We start from the raw sequence: 13,610 nt of genomic DNA, 5'->3' as shown, positions 1-13,610 counted from the left end.
GACATCTTAGCCTCTACAACCACGAGAAAACAAATGTATGTTCTTTACAAAATCCCAATTCTTCCTCTCCCTTCTCCTCCTCCTCTTCCTCCTCTTCCTCTTCTTCTCCAGGCTGGTCTTGAACTCACAGAGATCCACCTGCCTCTGCTGGGATTAAAGGCATGCGGCAACATCCTAACTCTTAAGTATCTGGTTCTAGCAGCAGGAACAAACTAAGATGGCGGGTGATCTGAATGAGCCACGCCCCCACAGGCTCATGTATTCGAATACCTGGTCCCTGGTTGGCGGTGTTGTTTGGAGAAATTATGGAACTTGACTTTTGGCGTCCCCCCTCACCCCTGTTTTATAAGGTATCTCAATCTTTCCAGTTACAATCATTTATTTTACTTTACTTTTTAACGTTATGTGTATGGAGCAAGGATCGGAAACCCTTTTCACCACGACGGTACAGAAGCCAAGATGGAAGCCCCTGCCCATCCCAAAGCTAAAGTCAAGAAGGCCCCGAACATCTGCACTTCCTTCCTTTGGCTCTGGAGGCAGCACAAACCCCCTCTCAAGAGCATGCCGGAGAAACAAGCTTGGCCATTACACAGTCATCAAGTGACCCACCACCACCACCACCACCACCCAGTCAGCCCTGAAGAAGACTCATGATAACAACACACTTGTGTTCATTGTATGCATCAGGGCTAACAAGTACCAGATCGAAAGGTTGTGAAGAAACTCTGTGACAATGATGTGGCCAAACGCTTTTGTTTAGCTGGCATCTGGATATTATGCTATCAATGTTGCCAACAAAATTGGGATCCTCTATTTAGCCATTCTAGCTGGCGAAATATATATATGGGTGTTTAACCTGCATGTATGTCTGTGTGCCATGGTGGGCCTGGGGCCCTCGGAGACCAGAAGATAATGTCAGATTCCCCTGGAACTGGAGTTACAAAAGGTTGTGAGCCACCATGTGGGTGCTGGGAATCAAACCCAGGTCCTCTGCAAGAGCCAGTGCTCTTAACGGCTGAGCATCTCTCTGGCCACAGTTATAATACATTTTATTATGTCAGAATCAGTCTCTGTTGCTTGCAAACCAAGAACGACATCACTAACACAGAGGACACACACACACACACACACACACACAACTTGCTAGAATAACATAAAATTCTAAAAGGCAATTCCTTTTGTTTCCTGGCTTATTATAAAGATACGAATCAGAAACAGCTAGACGAAAGAGATGCATGGGCAAGGAGGCGCTGGTGTCTGAAGCTTCCCTCTTCTCTCTGGGAACATCACCTTCCCAGCGCCTCACATTTTCACAAACCTGCTGCTCAGTAAATCTCATTATTCAGGCCGGGCGTTGGTGGCGCACGCCTTTAATCCCAGCACTTGGGAGGCAGAGGCAAGTGGATCTCTGTGAGTTCGAGGCCAGCCTGGTCTACAAAGTGAGTTCCAGGACAGCCTCCAAAGCCACAGAGAAACCCTGTCTCGAAAAAGAAAAAAAAAACTCATTATTCAAACAACAAACAAACAAAGCCTTCCCTACTCTCCTCTCCTGTCTCCTCCCTACAGGGGTAGGATTTAAGACAATATCTAACTATATATCCCACACTGGTCTTGGAATCTCAAGCCTATCTCACCTGCCTCAAGAGTTATTTTTTGATTTTGAAAAATAGGGTCTAACGTTCAGTTTCCTGTCCTTCCTAGGGGCCAGGGGGTGGGGAAATCCTGACCCACATCACTTGGCTTTTCTGTTGACTGGTTCCATTCTTTGGCTGCCCTGGGGCTTCCAATCCTAACATCACCAGCATCAAGTCAAGCATGATCAGAATGGATCATTGCAAACAACAAGAAGTGGTCCCGTCACTCGGGAAACTCCAAGGGTTTTAAACAGCATAGTGTCAGGAACCAGGAGCAAGGACCAAATACAGTTCCAGTTACACATCCTCCAAATCTTTCCACTGGTTCTGGGCAAAGGGGGATGTAGCAATGTTCCTCCCATGGAACCCTTGCCATACGGCCATCAGACAACGCGGGGTGACAAGACTAGCTAGTTTGCCCGACTGCATGACGGCTCCTTCCTTGTGTGTGTTTGCCTTGCTTAATCCTTTGTGAATTGTCCTTTGTGGTATCTAAAATGACTTGATGTGTCTTGAGGTTCTGTGACGCTCTGTCTGGGCAAGCTCTGAGGAGTGTTACTCCCTTGTAGTCACAAGTTCTGAATCTGTGAGTTTGCAGCAAACTGTAGATTGGAATACCAGAGAAAGAAGTCATATGTGTGCCGAACATGAACATTTTCTATCATTGCTTCCTGTAACAGCTATTCACACAACACTTACATTGTTATTAAGGCATTATAAGTAACCTAACAATGGTTGAAAGTCTACAAGAGAATGCATGTAGATTCCACACAAAAAACACACCGCTTTATAGGGGACTAGAGCATGTACAAGGTCCAGGGCTCACACAATGTCCTGGAGCCAATCTCCTGTGGATACGTGAGGACAGCTGTATTTTATCAGAGTATTACTGCATTTACTTTCCTCTCTGCTCAAACCAGGAGTTGGGCTCAGAGAGAGAAAATGATTTGGCATAGCCCCAGGCACAGGCCAGGTGGTATACAGGTAGTTCGGCTTCCATAGAATGCCACCCCCCCAGAACTGCCACTTCAAGCTTGTGACTGGAAGCCACAAGGTTAGGAAAGACTGTGCATAGAGAAAGCCTGGACACCCTTTTGGTTAGAGATGAAGTAATAATCTTGGGCTTCCAGAGTGCTGGAGGGTGGTGGATTCAGATGTAGGGCCAGTCTCTCCTATAGTGGTCCCTATACCTGTTGTCAGGGTTCCTTTGAACAAAGTCCTCCTTAGTGATGCCTTAATGGCTGTCACTGATTTTTTTCATTTATTTCTTTAATAGAATATTTTCTTTTTTGAGAGGGGGTGGTTCGAGATAGAGTTTCTCTGTGTAGCCTTGGAGCATGTCTTGGAAGTCTCTCTGTAGACCAGGCTGGCCTTGACCTCACAGAGATTCGCCTGCCTCTGACTCCCAAGAGCTGAGATTAAAGGCGTGCACCACATCTACCTGGCAGAATATTTTCTTTATTGGCATCCAAAAGATCAGGGAAAGCCTTGGTGCTCAAGAGAGTCTCAATGCTGAGAGTCAGTAATGGCTCACGAGAGGGGGTTAGGGCTAGGGCTAGGGCTAGGGTTACGGTTAGGGTTACGGTTAGGGTTAGGGTTAGGGTTAGGGTTACGGTTAGGGTTACGGTTAGGGTTAGAGTTAGAGTTAGGGTTAGGGTTAGGGCTAGGGCTAGGGCTAGGGCTAGGGCTAGGACTAGGACTAGGGCTAGGGTTAGGGTTAGGGCTAGGGTTAGGGCCTGCCATGGAGAGATCCCTCCTTAGTCTGTTGAGTCTACAGTGAAGCTGGCATGCGAGTAAATGCCTGTGGGAAGAGAGAGCAAATAGATGGTGGTACCCTGTGATCCTAGCACTGGGGACCCAGGGAGGCAGAGAGGAGGCAAGAGGACATAAGCTTATGTCAGTTCGGATACACAGCAAGGCCCTGTATCCAAACAGGCTGGATGTGGTGGTGGACACTGGGGTTGGGGAACTGAGGCAGCTGGAGGACCAGGAGTTCAAGGTCTTCCCCTGCTACATAAAGATCAAGGTCAGCCTGGGCTCATCTTGATTGGAGGTCATATGGGAGACTGGGACTATCCTCCATCTAGTCCTTTCATGCTCAGCATCAGGGGAGCTGCACCACACTGCTAGGCCCTTCCACGCATCAAAATCAACACACAATTACATTACAGCCACACAAACGAGACTTACATGTGTTGGCAAACGGGACCTGCAAGTTAAATTCACAACAGCATGGCCGCAATTGAACCCTCAACAGTTTCCACCTCATTCAATGAATAGTTTTGTTCTGACAATGCCAAGTGTTCTTCTGGTGCTCCCAGAAGAAAAGGGGGTGAGTGCACTTGTTCAAGATTCTATAAGGCCAAATGACTGAACTTGGAGATTATGGAGTTAAAACTTTGCAAAGCCAGACCAAATTATCTTTTAGTTCCTCTGAAAGCCTTCATTGTCTACCCTATATCTGACCCAACATCTTAAAATGTGTTTTTGGCAGACCACTAGCTTTCAACAGCCCAAAACCTTAGACTGTTACCAGCTACTATCAGGAGCCTGTAGTAGGATTTCCCCACTTGGCAATAACCCCCAGCCTGCAGCCCCCACTACAGTAAATACTTTGATCTATTATTTTCTTTGTTCTGCAACTAATAAAGTCTCCTGTAACCATGTCCATAGTTAAATATGGTATTTGTAGAAACCTAAACCTGTTTTCCCAGACTGCATCACTCAGATTTGGCTGCATAATAAACTACCCCCCAATTCCCTATGAGGTAAGGACTGTGGTTTTGTGTCAACAGTGGTGACTGGCTGAAATTGCTGTTTTTCTACTGACCATGGAAATATAAGTTGGCACAGCGACACAAGAGAGAAGTTTGGGTGTTGGCAAACAGCTCTGGCAAATAGCAATGCCAGCAGGTCTTTGGTTTGCCTTGGAGAAACTGTCAGTCCTATGTTCACAAACTCTTCACAAATGCAGCATTGTTTGCAGCACAGAAAAACTGGAAACAACTTAGATTTAACAATCAAGCAAAGAGAGAAGAAATAAATCTTGGTGTATGATAGCATAACCTCCTGCTGGACTGCAGGGAGAGTATGGGCATGGGGAAAATCATCACGCTGCCATATGCAGGAATGAACGTTATTTGAAGGGGCATTAAAGTGGGAAGGCAGGAATGGTAACACACCTATAAACCCAAGCAGCGGAGAGTGGAGGCAAGAGTTCAAGGCCAGCCTAGACTATATGAGACCTTGGTTCACAAAAACAGTCAAAGAAAAAACTTGAAGAGGAGGTTGGGGGAAGAGGAGGGGAAACAGTAACACCTGTAGCTTTTATACATTATTGTGCAAACTGCATTATTGTAGAACACACACATGAAGTGAAAGAGAGCTCCGGAGGGGCAGGCATGAACAGCCGTCACATTCCCTTGTGTCCATCTCTGCTACAGGGATAGCTGGTTCCTTTGGCTCTCCCTGAGATGTTTCTTGGGCACTGGGAACCCAGCCCACAGGGTGGGTGGTCCGGGGTCTGATGTGTTCGAGTCCTTTCTTCAACCGCTCACTGGGTTCAGCCTCCGCATCATTAACTCATAGGGATGTTGGGGTCACGGTTGTCTTTCTAGCAGCCTGGCACTCACTTCTGCTCTTTGGTTTCTAATCCTCAACCACCCCCATGTGGATGGCTCTGCCTTTTGTGTAGAGAAACCTTGAGGTTAAGCACATGCCTACACTGCCTACCGCCGGTCAGAAAATCAGAGCTGGTCTGATCCAAATGCCACGTCCAGCCTGGAAACCCAACTATGCTGTGACAGAAAATACATGCTGTTATAATAAATTGGCCATTATATCTATGAATTTGACATATTTAACACTGTTAATATTCATAGTAACATAATAATATATAGTTGAACCCCATTAATTCTTCCCCTGTAGGAAGAAGTTCTGTTACTCTCAGCCCCAGGAGTTTGAATCTAAAACAGATACGCCCTTAGCTGAGCATGGTGCCACATGCCTGCAATCCCAGAACCTGGAAGGCAGAGGCAAGAAAGCAGCTGTAAATTCAAGGACGGCCTGATCTTCATAGTGAGTTTAGACAGGCTATATTGTGAGACCCTGTTTCAAAAGGGGGAGAGGCAGTGAGATGCCTCAGGGGGTAAAGACACTTGCTGAGCAAGCTTGACAACCACCCAGATTTAAGTCCCAGATCCCACACAAAGGGGGAAGGAAAGAAACTACTTCACAAAGTTATCCTTTGACCTCAACCAACGACCATAGCATGTTTACACACACTTACACACACACACACACTTACACACACACACACACCACATTCATAATAAAAATTAATTCACTGATTAAACAGTCTGTCAAGATTGCTCAGTGGGTTGCCATACAAGCCTAATGGCCTGGGTTCGACCCCCAGAACTGCTAGATGTGCCCCACGGCACGTGCGCTTGCTATGTGCGAATGCTAACGAGCAAACACTCCCACTCAACTGCTCTCACAGGAACGCTTGGAAATGGCACTTCACAAACTATGGTCCATAGTGAGGGAAGAGCTAACAGCCAGCTCCACACAGACCAGCAGCCGGGGCCAGACCAAAGGGTAGGTCCAGGCTCCAGAAAGTTTGCCAACCTGAGGAAGCAAAACGGTCAGTTGGGCACAAAGGCCTGTACCGGTGCATGGCACAGATTGGGTGACTCCTCTCGTGAAAATGGATGTTCTTAGGGTCCCATGTTGAGCACCAAAGTTGTCGAAGCATAGCTCTCCCCCCAAAGAGAGTGGCTTTGGGAACATAGATTCAGTTTTTATGGAGTTGTTGCTATTCCATATGTGGCCAGAAGGTGGTGTCACAAGCCTTTAATCCCAGCACTGGGAGGTGGGATATCTCTGAGTTCCAGGGCAGCCAGGGCTACACAGAGAAAGCCTGTTTCAAAAAAGTAAAAACAAACAAACAAACAAACAAAACAAAACAACAACAACAAAAAAAGGAGGAGGAAAAGAAGAAGCAACAGCTGTTTCCTGAACATCTGTAGTGGCAGAGCAGAGTCTAGACAGTCATTAAATGTATTCCTGGGGGAGGCAGGTAGGCAGGTATTCTCTGACGCTATCCTCCAAGTGTAACAACCATTACCATCAGAGCAGCGAGATTACTTGCAAAAACCCCTCAACACTGAGCCCGGGAACATTCCGTCAAAGGGGAAGTTGGGGAAAGTCATTAGCCTCTCGGCTGAGATTCTGGCCGCTTCTTTCTATGTCTCTCGTCCCAGCTGTATGTAATTTTGCCCAGCTGTGTGTGGTCTTGGGAAGTGATATCATACATAGAACATGGAAGGTTAACTGAAAGGGAACTGCATCTCTGCAGCTGCGGAGGAGTTGTCATTCATGCTGAGGTGAGACTTTCCAGTGGTCTGGCTGCTTTGGGGTCCATGCTCTGTAAGTCAAATGAACTCATTGGTTTGCCCAAACGGGATACTGGTAGGATCTTATTTGGGTCTGCTATCAGTTCCTATCTGGGAGGAATAGATATTTGTTCAATCACGCAACATGATTGGGTATCAGAAGTCACAGTTACACATTTTAGATGCTGTCTGGTGCCAGTCTTAGCTCTAGGGTCTGTAGAAGTTAGTGGTTTGATAAAAGTCGCTCTAAAGGGTTTACCTGATAGTCACGAGCATGCTAGGCCAGGCACAGAGGTAAGCAATGAAAGGTTAGCAAAGGAACGAAAGATAGCCCAAGATACTAGTGCATGAACTGACTTTTTGGAGCCCATTCCCTATGGAGGGACACCTTACTCAGCCTAGATACAGTGGGGAGGGCCTTGGTCCTGCCTCAAATGAGGTGACAGACTTTGATGATTCCCCATGGGAGGCCTCACCCTCTCTGAGGAGTGGGTGGGAGGTGGGGTGAGGGGATGTGAGGGGAGCAGAAGGATGGGACAGAGAGGGAACTGGTATTGGTATGTAAAATAAGATTGTTTTGAAAATTAAAAACAGCGGTTCAAATCCACATAATCACGGAGTTCTGGCTAATCAGCACTGTAGAACTGTGGGCATAGGAGAGTTCATACATTCAGCATATTATCCCCAGTGAGCTGAGCAGCTCCAGTCTCTCCTCGAAGTCCCGCTCTGTCTTTGTGCCCTGCTGTGGCATGAGGGAGGTGCAGGATGGCAGTCTGCAGCTGCAGGGTTCAGGGTGCTGGAGCCCTCCCCACTTCAGCCTTCTCTGTTTTCCCCCACTCAAGGCTAAGATTCTGTTAACCAGGCAAGGGGGGGAGCCAGCTTTAAGCCTAGCAGGCCAGGCACAGGGCTGGCTGTGGCAATGTCAATAGGGCTCCTAGAGCTCTCATAGACCTCTCTCTATTCAGACCTCTGTTCACCTGGAAAATAGGAACGTAGTAAGAGCTGACTGTCCCCTGTGTTGTAATTTTAAAAAGCAGAGCATGAACGAAAGGTGCCATGTGATAGAGCTTGCTTGGGTGGAGGGTTTCTTTATATGGGGGAAATGAATGGGAAAAGGGGAGAGAGGGGAGGGGAGCCTAGTCTCTGGGGGACAGGAGCTGTAGAAGAGAAGAGAGAGGGAGAGGGAGGGAAAACAGAGACAGGCAGAGAAGCAGAAAGAGAAAAATGGGAAAAAGGAACCCAGTGAATGTGCACAGGTGGCTGCAGCTGAGGGCGTATCTTGTCAGGACCCCAAGGACAGGCCAGTGCAGATGCCTGCATACTAACACTGTGTACAGATGCCTGCATACTAACACTGTGTACAGATGTTATGCCCTTGGGTCCCTATGTGTGCCAGTACCAAGCCGGCTGTGAACACCAAGCCCCGCTTATGCCACATTCTTGTCAGACAGACTCAATCCACGAACGTTACACAGTTGTTAGACAGCTTAATCCAGATTGGAGACTGGGGGTGGCCAAAGCCTGGGGCAGCTCTGAACCCAAAGTCAAACTTCCCCTCATCGCGGGGCCTGGCAAGTATTCACTCAAATTCTGGATCTTATTTTCAAATTAATGATTTAAGAAAAAAAATAAAGAATTTGAAAATAAACTCAACCCAACGACTAAGAGTCACTTCCGGGCTGTTCTTCGATATTTGAGGACAAAGCAATGGGGCCGATAGCAGAGAGATTTGAAACCGGCATAATTAGGAGAAAAAAATGTAGCCAGGCCGTGGTGGTGCACGTCTTTAATCCCAGCACTTGGGAGGAAGGGGGTGGATCTCTGTGAGTTCCAGGATAGCCTGAACTACAGAGTGAGTTCCAGACAGCCAGAGGCACACAGAGAGAGCCTCTGAAAACAAAGGAGAACTAAAAAGGGGGGGATGTCTGAGGGGACACTAGCCCACTCGAGCATGTGGCTCTGGCAGGCCTTGTCCTTCTCCCCATCCCCTCTGCCTTGCTAAAAAACATTAGATTACATTCCTGAAGCTGCCACCAAGGTCCATTCCCTTATTCGGCCACTTCCTCCTCCTGAGACTGACTACCAAGGTCCAGCCATCAAAGTATTGAAGTCCAGCAATCAGAAGACCCCTAACTTTCCTTTTTAAACCGCCATTTGCCTCCGGGCTGTGTCTATCTCCTCTCTATCCAGAGGAGTCCTTTGTCCTTGGGACAAATGCCCTGTCCCTTTCCCTTGTTCCCTTCCCCTTCTCCCTTGTCCTCTGTCTCTTGTCTTGGTCTCTTACTCCCTGCCCTCTGTCCCTCTGGGGCAAATGAATCTTTGTGCTGAGAACTTGGTCTTGGAGTCCTGAGTTGATACTGTTCCTTTCAGTGTCCACTGTGGGCTGTTCTAAAACTACAGCCGAATTTACAGCTGGAAGGGCGGTGAGGTACAGGGACTCGGGATGGCGGTTACCCCACTGTCTGTCTGAAGTCCTGAAGCCTGCATTCTCCTATATGAGTACCTTCTCTCCCCAAGAGGAGGGGAAGAATAGGGAAATGGCAAGTTCTGTCCCTCGTGTGGGATTGAGGCAGGCTAGAAAGATAGGAAAGTTAAAGGGACATTGGAAGGAAAAGGAGCCTTCAGGCCTGAATCTGATGAAAGCTTTTCAAAGCTGATAGTCCAGAATTGTTGAATAATGCTTGCTATGAGTGTGGTCACTGTCATTAGAGACTATTTTACTTTAAAAAATATTTATTCATATTTATGTATATGAGTGCTCTGTCTTCATGCACACCAGAAGAAGGGATCTGATCCCATTACAGATGGTTGTGAGCCACCATGTGGTCAGTGGGAATCGAACCCAGGTCCTCTGGAAGAGCAGCCAAGTGCTCTTAACTGCTGAGCTATCTCTTTATACAGAGACATTTCAAATACGGATGTCAAATTGTAGCAACCTCCTGATTCACAGGCCTTCCTCACCTCTGCTTCCCATAAACCCACAGTCTTTTAAAGCATCTCATTGGAAACCCCACCCACAGTAAAAGGCCTGTCTTAACCCCTTGAGCAACCTTTGTGGCATTTCTGTTTTGTTTTAGATAGTCTCAAGTAACCCTGACTGGCCTCACAATCACTACACAGCTGAGGATGAACCTTGACCTCCTGACGCTGGGCTTCTGCATGACCCATATAGTTCTGTTGTATCTGACTGCAATCCCATCCTATAATCTCAATTGGAGAGAGAGGGGGAGGGGAGGGAGGGAGAGAGGGAGGGAAGGAGAATTTTCTAGCAACCATTTGCAATGTGGTTTGAGAGCCGTTGGAATTTGTGTACGACTATAGAGCTAAGATACTGAAGCAAAACTCTCTGGAGCATATGTTTGGGCATGTCTTATTCTTCTCCTGAGCATCTTTCTGTCAACTCCTATTCTGGAGCTGCACCTGTGTTAGAGTCTACAAGGCTAACTGATTATGATTGTGGAGATCTAGTGTATTGCAGATCTGCAGCCAAATTATCTTGGGCTATCGTTAGCCCAATCTCTTCATTTGACCTGACAATATTGTAAGATAATAGATAAGTCCTTTTGTGAGGTAAAAGCCTCCGGTTATGAGGAATTGAGTCAGGCAGTAGCAGGCAATAGCCACTAGCCATAAAGAATAACAGTACTGGCCTGATGGATCTGCTCCATCCATGGAAACAATATGCCTGGGTGTGGAAAACAACCCACCCTGCTTCCAGCCAAACTCCAAAAAAAATAGCTGTAACTGCCTGGAAGCTACCCATATCTAAATCTATATCTGTATCTGTATCTGCATCTGTATCTGTGTCTGTGTGTCTGTGTCTGTATCTATATCTATCTATCTCTATATATCTATTCTATGTCTACCTATAACTATATATATCATATCCATATCTATAACTATATATCTAATTTAATCTATCTCTATCTCTCTCTTTATCTCTATCTTTAGCTGTCCCCCAGCCCCTCCAAGTGTGCTCAGTCTTCAGACTAAGGCCCCCCGCCCCAATGTTCTGATAAAGCAGTCTCAGTCTGTTGAGATCCAGTCTGTCTGTATCTCTGCCTCAATTTTCTTACATCTGGTGCTGAGACTTGGGACCCTTCTAGGGTCCTCTGGGCAGAGAGCCCTCCTCCCTTCCCTGGGGTCATTCCTACAGCAGCAGGAATCCCTATACAAGGTTCACTATATAGGCTAAACAGCCACCAGCCAGTTCAACCTGACAGCTCTGGTCTATTGTGGCCTCTGCCTCCATGAGTAGTGTACTCAATTAATGCTGGCTTTCAGCCATTCTGGTAAGAGGGGAAACATCCTAAAGAGAGACACCTATACCCTGTTACAGGTGTGGGTCAGGTTCTGGAGGCTACCCATGGGATTTCCATGTCTTCTCCACAAGAGTAGCTGACTGGCCACACACACACTTTTGTGTGACATGTCCTGATCCAACCTTGGCCTTGTTGGGCCAGTCCCTCAGTATGGGGTTTTCTCGTGGGAGACGAAAGCTTATAAAATCTTTGTTTTAAGCTGCCAAGCTTTTGTCTCAAGCCAGGAGGGTGAGGAGGAAGCCGGCCGGCCATCTTTGAAGCTCACCACCTTTATTTCCTGACCACAGCCCCTCTCCCTAGCTGCCTGCCACCAGGGAGTCTATCCAACCACCACCCCAGTGTTTGGTTTTTCTCTGTGTGTCTCTACATGTACATTTCCTCACCGTTTGTTAGACTGTTGATTCCGTCTGCCCTGTCTGAGGTTTCTCTGCTGCTACCTTTTACGCTCAAGATCTTTCCTGCCTTTTAATTCTTTTTCTAAAAACTAATTTATTCTTATTTTATGTGCCTTGGTGTTTTGCCTGCATGTATGTCTGTGTGAGGGTGTCAGATCTTGGAGTTACAAACAGTTGTTAGCTGCCCTGTAGATGTTGGGAATTGAACCCGGGTCCTCTGGAAGAGCAGTCACTGCTCTTAACAGCTGAGCCATCTCTCCAGCCCCACCTTTTAATTCTTTAGTTGGCAGAGAAAACAAACCCAGTTAAGACCCCTAGACTGCATGCATCACCAGGACCTTATGGAGGCATTTTCTAAATTAAGATTCTTTCTAGAGGTCTCTAACTTGTGTCAAGCTGACATAAACTAGCTGGGACAGGGTCTTCGCTGTTCCTCCTCCTACCTATCCTACCCAGAGGCCCACATATTCCTGGAAAGTCCAGATCCAGAAACCCGGCCCAGAGGGGCCTGGCCACATGGCTGGCCCTGAGGCCTAGGTCTTAACCCAGCCTACAAGGACTGTTTGCTGCCTTTTCACTCTGGTCTTGAGTGCAGATGTTGTGCAGTTTCAGAATTTGGTACTAAAAATACTCCATGGGCTAGAAGGGCCAACAAGGGATCTAGCCACTTGTGGGTGGGGCCAGCCATGGCTGTGATGGAGGCTCACTCACTCATCGTGTTGGAAGGGGTAGGTCTTGTGCACTCTAACCCTGAGAAAAGGCAGCCATCTGATGGACAGGACAGGACGTTGCCATCACCTCCCTGTCTCTTCACAGGACTCCAGAATAAGTGGTCATGTGGTGAACATCTATTATTTCATCTTCTTTGGAGGCAGGTGAGGCAGGGGGCTAGTGTGAACCCAGGAATTTGAGGGCAGCCCTGGCAAATGATGGCCAGCACTGTTTATGTCTCTAGATCCCTAGAACTTGGGGTTTCCAGAGCTTTCCCTCACCAATAGCTCTCCAGGTAGAGAGTTATTGAATGGGCCAGAGGTGTCTATTTCAAGCAGTTCAAGGGAGAAAGCCTAGAACCAGCCTCTGCCTCTGGAGTGCTGGGATTAAAGGCATGTGACAACACCATGCCTGGCATAAGTATTCCTTAAGTTCTTCTGGGTAGATTTGTCAAGGGCTACATAGTGATTCTATGTTTTAAGTTTTATTTAAATGGCATGAAATAATTATTATTTTGGTTTTCTGAGATAGGATTTTGTTATGTAGCTCAGGTGTCATGACATAGAATTCACTATTCTGCCTCCAATTCCTTAGTGCTGGGGTTTTAGGCCCAAGGAATAATTTTATATTCATTTATTTAAAGACAGGGTATCACTATGTAACCCTAGCAGGCCTAGGACTGTGTTGACAAGACTGACCTGGAACTCACAGAGATCTGCCTCCCTCTGCCTTTAAAGTGATTGGAATGGGTCAGGCGGTGGTGGCTCACACCTTTAGTCCCAGCACTCGGGAGGCAGAGGCAGGCGGATCTCTGTGAGTTCAACACCAGCCTGGTCTACAAGAGCGAGTTCCAGGACAGCCTCCAAAGCCACAGACAAACCCTGTCTCGAAAAAACCCAAATAAATAAATAAATAAATAAATAAATAAATAAATAGAGTGACCGGAATGAAGGTGTACACCATCCAATGGCAGTTTCATTTTAAATACTTCTGTACTATTCTGTTTCCCATAGTGACTATGGGAATATAAATCCCCACAAAACCCACAGGAAGATCTTTTCATACTGTGACAGCACTTGCTACTGCTTTGTTTGTATAACCTTCTACTGAGCACAGGGATCTTTTAGAAGTGACAATTAAATGCCACCTTCT

The sequence above is a fragment of the Mesocricetus auratus genome, unplaced genomic scaffold, assembly GCF_017639785.1.
Source record: "Mesocricetus auratus isolate SY011 unplaced genomic scaffold, BCM_Maur_2.0 Super-Scaffold_100027, whole genome shotgun sequence".
Classification (NCBI taxonomy): domain Eukaryota; kingdom Metazoa; phylum Chordata; class Mammalia; order Rodentia; family Cricetidae; genus Mesocricetus; species Mesocricetus auratus.
Note: the sequence above shows the minus strand (reverse complement) of the source record.